Source organism: Mesoplodon bidens, assembly GCF_964165515.1.
Source record: "Mesoplodon bidens genome assembly, contig: HAP1_SCAFFOLD_329, whole genome shotgun sequence".
In the NCBI taxonomy this organism is placed as follows: Eukaryota; Metazoa; Chordata; class Mammalia; order Artiodactyla; family Ziphiidae; genus Mesoplodon; species Mesoplodon bidens.
Window position 1 is genome coordinate 177,423 of NW_027671589.1, and position 9,059 is coordinate 186,481.

Genomic DNA, 9,059 nt, shown 5'->3' on the forward strand with positions numbered 1-9,059 from the left:
CTCTCCAGATAAATTTTGAAATATGTGGTCTTAATCCATTAGGGCTGCTATAACAATATACCATAGACTGGGTAGATTACAAACAACAGACATTTATTACCACAGTTCTGGAGGCTGGGAAGCCCAAGATCAAGTCACCAGTATGGCCACCTCGTAGTGAGAGCTCTCTTCCTGGTTCACAGCTGGAGCCTTCTCTCTGTATCCTCATATGATGGGAGGAGGCTAGAGATATCTCTGGAGTCTCTTTTATAAGGCACTAATCCCATTCATGAAAGCTCATAAGCACTTTTGCACGGCCCCGCCTCCTATCTTTAAGAGGTAGGATTTCAACATGTAAATTTTGAGAGAACATTAACATTCAGACATGTGCACTCATTCTATACCCGGAAGCTAGGAATGGGTTAGGGTGAGCCAAGGTCCTGACCCTAAAGGGCTGTAGGGTGAAGAGTAGGACTAGGGGTCAACCCTTGGGGCTGAGCCAGGTCTTGAGCAGCCTCTTCAGATATTCCTAGTGTGTTATGGATGTATTCTCTTTTCTGAGTGTGCCTTGACTTTCCTGCCCCATCCTCCCAGGCCCCTGAAGCTTCAAGTCCAGCCTGAACCATATAGAAAGGGAGCTTTGAGTCTTACACAAAATCCCCTTATGACATCCCTTAGCAGTAACACAAGATTCACTGAAGGATTCACATGGTAAATATGTCTTAATGCCCCATGAGGGCTTTAAAATAATGTGTATTCTCTGCTTGTTGGTCATAATTTTATACAGTTTTAGTGGGAACGTGGGCATGTGAGGTTATTTGGCTATATTGCCATGAATGTGCACTTTCACAAACATATCTCCTACATCTACTATTTTTCCTACAGTCTTTTCCTCCCATATGATATTCTCACCTTAATTCAACCTTTTATCAAAATTTAGACTTAGGTCTGTCACCATGTGGACATGCTTTGTAACAAAATAGCTTCAACCGAGGAGGTCAGTGGAAGGCCTGGACCAGCTATCTTGGTTCCATGATAGTAAGCAAAGGAAAGCAAACTACCATGTTAAGCTTAAGCACAAAGCGAAGTTGATTTAAGCATAGGTACACTCTCAGAGAGGGAGAGAGAGAAGGAGAGAGAAAGAGCAGGCTGTTTCTGAGAACAGGCTATTTCAGCGAAGTGAAGCAAGCCCAAAGCAAAGTATATCGAAGCAAAGGTACACTCTCGGGATGGCGGGGGGGATGGGTGTACTGTTTCTGCAAATTGAAAGCAGCATTCCTATAAAGGCTTACGAGCACTTTTCTTTTTTTTAAAGAAGATGTTGGGGGTAGGAGTTTTTATTAATTAATTTATTTATTTTTGCTGTGTTGGGTCTTCATTTCTGTGCGAGGGCTTTCTCTAGTTGTGGCAAGCGGGGGCCACTCTTCATCGCGGTGCGCGGGCCTCTCACTATCGCGGCCTCTTGTTGCGGAGCACAGGCTCCAGACGCGCAGGCTCAGTAGTCGTGGCTCACGGGCCTAGTTGCTCCGCGGCATGTGGGATCCTCCCAGACCAGGGCTCGAACCCGTGTCCCCTGCATTAGCAGGCAGATTCTCAACCACTGCGCCACCAGGGAAGCCCCTTACGAGCGCTTTTAAGGAGCATTTTGCAGAGAGGCGGGGGTGAGTGACAAGGATCATTATTTGACTGACAGTCCTGAGCTATGTAACAAGTTTTCTGCTGCGCATGCTCTCATCCTTGAATCCCCAAGAAATGCCTACTGGGTGGGGGGAGGGGCAAAACCACATGTAATTTATGGTAATTATGGTATAATGAGTTTGGATTTACTATAGGGTATACGCCTGTCTGGTCTGGGCATGCACAGCCTGGAGAAGTCCCCTTGTGTTACTGTGCCTCTCTTTATCAGGATAAGCTGCCCACCACCAGACCACAGTCTCTCCCGTTCTGGGTGGAGTCAAGGGAGAGTCCCCAGACGGCTGCGTGTGACTCAATTTCTTCTTCTTGTCTTTCTCACCACTGTCACCTCCTTGCTGCTAACGTCTGACTAACTACCTAACAGGTCTTCTTTGCATTCATATTTGCTCCCTAAATTTTCTCTATTACTTTATTTTCAGTATGTTTTGTTTGGTGGGGGTTTTTTTTGGAAATTTAAAAATCTTATGATAACATTTACCTTGATTTCTTTAATTATTGTTCTACTGTTATTGATTTCTGCCATCTTATTTTATGCTTTATTTTCTACATTTTCTTTATTGTTTCTTTTTTTCCCTTCTTTGGCATCTTCCATTTTACAGGTCAAGGGTACTTATGTTTGTTTGACATTTGGGAATTTTTAATATTGTAATGGTTTTATATCTTGAATTATGTTAATTTTCTCCTCAATTTCTTACCCGTGGATGAAAAATGTTCCCTGCCATATCAGTAGACAAAGGATGTTGCAGTCATCAAGTCAGATGTCAAAGCAGGAACCCTCAACTGTGCACCTTGAGGGGATTCGGGATGGAGAAAAACAGGGTACTGATTCTAGAGTTAAGGTGCATATCAAAGGAATGATTTCACGGAGCCCAGATTCTTTCATCTTCTCATACATAGAAAAGTGCTACAGTCCTTAACTTGAGATGTCTAGTTTTCTTTAATTAATAGTAACCTTTTGATGTTCTGACTACCTGGTTTGGGTTGACTCCTCCCTTAGGTCTTCTGAGCAGTTCCTCAGAGTGATCTGACAGGCTGTGTTCTGGGCTTAAGTCCTCAGAAAATCTGCCAAATAAAACATAATTCTCCTTTTGGGTTGTGCATAGTTTTCAGTCAGCAGTCTTGGCAACCAATGAAGGGGCCCAGAGCAGACTTTTCTTCTTTGCCTGAACTCTATGAGGATCCAGAGTCCTGGCACCAGCAGAGGCTTCTTGGGCCTGTCCGCTTTCTCAGAGAGTCCAGGCGAATTTGGGTGAGTATCTCCTGGTTCTTGGATCTCCAGTTTTGGTTGATGATCCTAAGTTTTATTCAGTGGTGTTCAACTCTTCTCTTGAGTAGTAGGTTATCCTTGAAACTTGGTTTCAAGAAGAAGTACTTGGGTCATCCTCAGTGAAAGACACTGGGAAGATTTTTACTCAGTTTAAACACTGAGAGCTTATCCTCAGTAGAAAAACACTGGGAAGACTTCTGCTCAAGTGGGTTAGCCTCACTTAAAAGACACTGGGAAGATCTTGCTCAGTGTAGACACTGTGGTTTATCCTCAGCTGAAAGACTGGGGAGACTTTGCTCAGGTGAAAGACACTGAGTAAAAGTTGGACTGGGTAATTAGGTGGAAGACTAACCTGTCTTCCTTGAATTGGCTACTTTAATAGAGTTTGTCAAAATAAAAGTGATCTTCACAAATTGAACTCAGAATGGGGAACTTAGCTTTCAATACAAAAGAAAAGGGAACAACAGATTTCCAGCCTCCAACGGATATCCTGGCCAGGTTTATGTCCATACAAAATTTACATTTACAAGTGCTTACTTACTTGGGACTTAAAGAAAATCTTGCCCTAAAAATGACTAAGATAGGACTCTTTTATTGCATATGCAGTTAAGTTAGAAAAAGCTGGCTCGATAAAAACATCTTTTCAGAATTCTGACTTCAAAAAAACAAAAGGCTTTCTAGGGGAAACTTGCATTTCTCTTCCTGTGTCTTTGAAATGTAAGTGTTCTGATATTCTTCTGTGTGTGTGTGTGTGTGTGTGTGTGTGTGTGTGTGTTTTGAGAACTTGGTCACTACCATCCAAAAGTACTTATATGGTGTACATTTGGCAGCCAGTCAAATAGACTGGGATTCTGAGCAGTCTTTTGTCTGACTGTACGACTCTCAGGGGCTTTTTGCCATCTTAACCTTCATTGTGTCAGCCTGTACAACAAAGACCATTACTTTCTTAAACTACTTTTGGGAGTAAACTTTCTGCATCTTATTTAGACAGCATCCTTTACACTCTTTTGTGGGGAAGCCTCTTGCGTCTTATTGGTTTGAGTCACTATTAAGGTATACCTCATTTATGGCCAGATGATGGATCCTTCAAATTGGAGAAACTTCTAAATTGGTAAATTTTTAGAGAGCTCTCATTATAAACAGCTGTTTCATTGGTTCCTATGGGGGGGCGGAAATGCTGGAAATTAGTCATATAATGGTTAACCTAAAAACTCCTTTAGTTTCAAACAAACCCAAAAAATTGGTTTGGGAAACCTTATTTGTGGTCTCTGCTTCCCCTAAATGGGTCTTACAGATGCTAATAAAAACATTAGAATAATTATTGTTAATTAGGTTAAGTAACAGGGAAAAAAACTGAAGGAAAAGCCTAAAAACTTTTTCCCAACAAGGTGGAAATTTTAAAGGGACTTCTCCTAAATGAATAAGAAATCTTTAGATGGTTATTTTAAAGTGGGATAAATAAAACAGACATTAATGAGATAAATCAAAGATTGGATACAATACTACCTAAGATTGGATGGGCCAAAGGGATCTCCTACTTGTCATCAACATTAAAGGGCCAGACCCAAACAAGTCTGCTCTATTTACCCCAGTTTAAAGTACGTATATTTTATTACATGTAAATTTTATACACGTAAAATTACACTGAGATACCTGACCAACAATTACTTGGGGCAAAAGTTAGACCAATTAATCAAGTTAAAAGATTGACAAAAGTGCCTGAGTCCCTTGGTTCAACCACTCTCTGGGGACCCCAGAGTCTTTATAAAAATTGGTATGTTTAATGGGCATTGTGTAAGATAATGACCTCTCTTTTGCCTAATTATATTGTGTGGGATAGACATGTTTCACTGGGGAATTCTTCCCCTGCCTGATATTATAAGACGGCATATGAAGGAAATATTAATTAAACATACTAAAGGAAACCAGTGGGATTACCTGAGCCTATACAATATAAAGTAAGAACTGACAGCTAATATTTAAGGGATAATAAAAATAAATAATGGAGACTTTTCTCTGGGTCTAACCTGTGCACTCAGAAAGAGGGTCTTTGTTGAATGCCTTATGCAAGTTTAGAAGGTATGATCAATTAAACCATAAAGTTCTAGACTATAGAATTCTGAAATTTCAGTCTAGTTGGAAATCTTCTCACTGATACAGAAAAGCAAGTTAAAGAAAACGTAGTTGGGCAAATCAATCTTTTAATATTATTTAGGTGACAGGCCAGTTCTTTGGGGAATTAAAAGCAACTGTCTTTGTCTCGCAAATCGGTACAAATCAGAAATGTAAATACAGACCACAATGACCTGAGACTGAGCCTAATTAGCTAAATTAGGTAGAACCTGAAACCAAGGTTAAAAAAGGGGAAAAAGTGGCCTTTTAAAACTCAAACTGCTGATTAGTCAGTCAAGAAGACGGAGGAGTAGGAAGATGTGGAGTTCATATCTCCCCACAAATGCATCAAGAATACATCTACAAATGGAACAATTCTCCCAGAGCACCTGATAAACACTAGCAGAGGACCTCAGGCACCTAAAAGGACAAGAAAGATCCCCACGTAAGCAGGTAGGACGAAAGAAAGAAGAAGGGAAAAGGAAGAGCAGATGAAGTGGGACGTGACCTGTGACCCTGGGTGGGGGAGCGGAGCTGAAGGTGAGAAGAGGTTCCCCGCATCTGGGGAAGCAGCGGGGAGAGAAGCTGGGGCAGAAGGAGAAATTTGGTGGCTCAGAGAACAGTGCAGCAACCAGTCTGTGGCAGGCAGGAGAGAGTGAGGCCTACACAAGTGGTCTGGCCACAGCTCTGCATGCCCCGGCCACTGGGGACCACTGGTGCACACGGGGGCTGAGTGTTGGAATGTGGGGTTTGAAGAGCAGACCCAGGAAGGGGAATGATGTTGGCTGTGAGGAGACAGCTCAAGGGGATAGGAGTGAGGAGCTCCACAACAAGGAATGCTCCTGGAGGAAGCCCAGACCAGCAGAGAAGCAAAGTGCCACTGCTGCGTGATGCACAAAGGGCGGGGCCCCCATTGCAGCCTCTCTCCTCACGCACTGGCCCCTGCCTCCACAGGCACTAGGAAGGGCTCCTGCCAGAGTGGCTCACGGGCCCCCAGCCATCATCACCTCAGCACTCTCCTGCTTGGGTGGCCCATTTGCCCAGCTTGCCACCTTGACTCCCTCCTGCCTGACAGGCTCGTACATCCCATAGCCACCCAGCACCCTCTCACCTGGGCAGCCTGCCTGCCCTGATTGCCGCTTCTACATCCTCCTGCCTGACAAGCTCGTGTGCTCCAGCAGCCTTGGGAGCAGACGCCAGTGGGTGGCCCACATGCAGAGATGGGGCTGAAGCCACAGCTGAGTTCCAGGGAACATGCAACTAAGGAAGAAGAGCTGAAATCTCTCCTCATGGCTGTGCAAATCATGGCATTACACTTCCTCTGATGGCTTCCTAAATTCAGCACCTGGGAACATCCCAATGGACAAGTGCTCCTGCAGCTGAGACAGGTCTGGCTTTAGCAGCTGTGGGTTTTGTGGGCACATACATGCTGGGGTTTGGCCAGGCCAGAGTCTGAGCTGCCTCCGTATCTCACATAGTGGGTCCAGGTACATAATGACTGCAGTCCTGGGACCTGACCTCAGTGGATCTGGGCCAGTGGCCTGGTGAAAATGATGCCTGAGTCACCAGGGCCAGTTGCCGCCATAACCACGGTTAAGGTGGGACTGAGAGCAGTACCAACAGCAGTGTACTTTGTAAGCCTACACAATGGGCGGAAAGGAGACAAAACAGAGCATACCCACAGGTGAACACCTCCAGAGGAGGAATACTCAATGGCTTCTATCCCAGTGGGGGTGCTCCAGTCCTCCCGACCTCACACCGCAGATCAGAAACACAGCTAAGAAACAGACCTGAGGGCCTCTGCTCCAACGACTAGGGATCAGAACCCAACCCTGACAAGGCAGTGACAGCCACAGAGGAAAGGGAAACTTCTGCTGAATAAAAATCAAAATTAAGAAAATCAACAGGAAAGATCAAACTTGGAAAAGGTTTGCAATATCAATATCTGGCAAAGAACTCATATACAGATTAAAGAATTTTTACACTTCAAAAATAAAAAGACAATCCAATGGGAGAAAATGGCAAAAATATATTTATGGATATGTTTTATATATATAAATGTAAAGTATATGTATCCATGAATATATGCCTATTGGCTATTTGCATGTCTTCCTTTTATTTTTAAGTGCCTAATTACATTTTATATATATATACACACACTATTACATATAAAATAGGTAACTAATAAGAACCTACTGTATAGCACAGGGAACTCTATTCAGTACTCTGTAATGACCTATATGGGAATAGAAACTAAAAAAGAGTGGATATATGTATAACAGACTCACTTTGCTGTACAGCAGAAACTAACACAACATTGTAAATCAACTATACTCCAAAAAATTAATTAAAATATTTACATATATTGTATACAACATATATATTAACTATATATTATTTATATATATTAGAGATTGCTCCATCAAAGACGTACAAATTATAATTATGATGAGATACCACTACGTACCACTATAATGTCTAAAATTTAAAAAACTGTTAATATCAAGTTTTGGTGTGGACCTAGAGAAACATGAATACATTGTTAATGGGCTTGTAGCATGAAAGCTTTAAAGTTAAATATACATTTACATATGACCAAGCAATTACCTAATAGTTCATACTTATCCAAGAGATATGAAGTCTTAGGTCACACAAATTTGTTCACAAAAATGTGTAACACCATTATTCATAATAGGTAAAACTGGATATGACCACAATATCCAAGATTTTTTTTTAAACATCTTTATTGGAGTATAATTGCTTTACAGTGGTGTGTTAGTTTCTGCTTTATAACAAAGTGAATCAGTTATACATATACATATGTTCCCATATCTCATCCCTCTTGCGTCTCCCTCCCTCCCACCCTCCCTATCCCGCCCCTCTAGGTGGTCACAAAGCACCAAGCTGATTTTCCTGTGCTATGCGGCTGCTTCCCACTAGCTATCTATTTAACGTTTGCTAGTGTATATATGTCCATGTCACTCTCTCACTTTGTCACAGCTTACCCTTCCCCCTCCCCATATCCTCAAGTCCATTCTCTAGTAGGTCTGTGTCTTTATTCCCATCTTACCTCTAGGTTCTTCATGACCTTTTTTTTTTTTTCTTAGATTCCATATATATGTGTTAGCATACGGTATTTGTTTTTCTCTTTCTGACTTACTTCACTCTGTATGACAGACTCTAGGTCCATCCACCTCACTACAAATACATCAATTTTGTTTCTTTTTATGGCTGAGTAATATTCCATTGTATATATGTGCCACAACTTCTTTATCCATTCATCCGATGATTGACACTTACGTTGCTTCCATGTCCTGGCCATTGTAAATAGAGCTGCAGTGAACATTTTGGTACATGACTCTTTTTGAATTATGGTTTTCTCAGGGTATAGGCCCAGTACTGGGATTGCGGGGTCATATGGTAGTTCTATTTTTAGTTTTTCAAGGAACCTCCATACAGTTCTCCATGGTGGCTGTATCAATTTACATCCCCACCAACAGTGCAATAGGGTTCCCTTTTCTCCACACCCTCTCCAGCATTTACATGGTACTGGCACAAAAACAGAAATATAGATCAATGGAACAGGATAGAAAGCCCAGAGATAACCCCACACACATATGGTCACCTTATCTTTGATAAAGGAGGCAAGAATATACAGTGGAGAAAAGACAGCCTCTTCAATAAGTGGTGCTGGGAAAACTGGACAGGTACATGTAAAAGTATGAAATTAGAACACTCCCTGACACCATACACAAAAATAAACTCAAAATGGATTAAAGTCCTAAATGTAAAGCCAGACACTATCAAACTCCTAGAGGAAAACATATGCAGAACACTCTATGACATAAATCACAGCAAGATCCTTTCGGACCCACCTCCTAGAGAAATAAAAACAAAAATAAACAAATGCGACCTAATGAAACTTAAAAGCTTTTGCACAGCAAAGGAAACCATAAACAAGACGAAAAGACAACCCTCAGAATGGGAGAAAATATTTGCAAATGAA